Genomic DNA, 1846 nt, shown 5'->3' with positions numbered 1-1846 from the left:
ACTACAGAACCTTCTAGAGACTGGGAATGGCCCTTTGATCATAGACACCAAGAATATGGGACGTTGGTCCTACAACTTCAAGTAACTAAGTTGTTCATATTTCTTGCTCTTCCAGTGTGTAGAGGCACATTCCTTGGTTCTGGGCCCATTCTTTTTATTTTTTTTTTTAAGATTTTATTTATTTATTTTAGAGAGTGCAAGGGAGGGAGAAAGGGAGAGAAACATCAATGTGTGGTTGCCTCTCATGTGCTCCTTGTTGGGGACCTGGCCTGCAACCCAGGCATGTGCCCTGACTAGGAATTGAACTGTCAACCCTTTGGTTTGCAGGCTGGCACTCAATCCACTTACCCACACGAGCCAGGGTATGGTTCTGGGCCCATTCTATTGTTGAAGACAGCAGCATAACATCTTCCAATTCCTCTGCTTCCATTGTTGCATTCAGCATTTTGCCGTGTATAATGCTTACCCATGTTTTTGTGCGCATTATATATGGCATTATTATACCCATTATTATACCCATGGTATGAAATGATTATACCCATGTGCATAATGTGCATTCTTATTTTTTTAAAAAAATTTGGGCAAAAATGTGGCATTATACGTGGCAAAATATGGTACCATCGTTTCTGCGATAAAATCTCCCTTCTACCTCTATCATAGGTTGACAGGTAATTGTAGTTAGGATCCACCTGGATAATCCAAGATAATCTTCCTATCTCAAGGCCCTTAATTTAATCACATCTGCAAAATCTCTTTGCTGTATATATTTTACCTGTTACTTTCATAGGTTTTAGGTGTTAGGACCTTTGGATGTCATCTTTGGGTAGGACATCTTTGGGTATCATCATTTGGCCTACCACACAAGATTTAAACAGATGAACAGTCATATGGAGACTGACCCTAGAGAGAGCTAGGGAGAGATCAGAAATTAAGAGGGAAGAGGTTATCTGCCTTAGATCCTTAAGTATTTCTAGTTCCTGATTCTAGTCCCTCAGCAGGTCCTGCCATTTCTTCCCTTCTGAGGTTCTGTTTGGCACACTTGACTATTTTTTATAATAAAGCCTGTTTTACTTAAGCTAGCCAAATCCTAGGATACTTATTCTTTTTTTCTAAGTATATTTTATTGATTGTGTTATTACAGTTGTCCTATTTTTCTCCCCTTTATTCCACTATGCCCGGCAACTACCTCCCACCAGCATTCCCCACTTAGTTCATGTCCATGGGTTGTACATATAAGTTCTTTGGCTTCTTCATTTCCTATACTATTCTTAACCTGCCCTTGTTTATTTTGTGCCTACTATTTATGCTTCTTATTCCCTGTACCTTTTCCTCCATCCTCCCTTGTTCCCCTCTCTGCTGTTAACCCTTCATGTGATCTCCATTTCTGTGATTCTGTTCCTGTTCTAGTTGTTTGCTTAGTTTTTGTTTTCATTTTAGGTTCAGTTGTTGATAGTTGTCTGTTTATTGTCATTTTACTGTTCATAGTTTTGATCTTCTTTTTCTTAGATAAGTCCCTTTAACATTTTGTATAATAAGGGCTTGGTGATGATGAACTTCTTGAACTTGACCTTATCTGAGAAGCACTTTATCTGCCCTTCCATTCTAAATTATAGCTTTGCTGGATAGAGTAATCTTGTATGTAGGTCCTTGCCTTTCATGACTTCGAATACTTCTTTCCAGCCCCTTCTTGCCTGCAAGATTTCTTTTGAAAAATCAGCTGATAGCCTTATGGGAACTCCTTTGTAGGTAACTGTCTCCTTTTCTCTTACTGCTTTTAAGGTTATCTCCTTATCTTTAATCTTGAGTAATGTAATTATGATGTGCCTTGGTGTGTACTTCCTTGGGT

This window comes from Phyllostomus hastatus, unplaced genomic scaffold (genome assembly GCF_019186645.2).
Source record: "Phyllostomus hastatus isolate PE091 unplaced genomic scaffold, TTU_PhHast_1.1 phas_scaffold_193, whole genome shotgun sequence".
Lineage (NCBI taxonomy): Eukaryota > Metazoa > Chordata > Mammalia > Chiroptera > Phyllostomidae > Phyllostomus > Phyllostomus hastatus.
The sequence above is the reverse complement of the archived record's forward strand: the minus strand, read 5'-3'. Positions refer to the sequence as shown.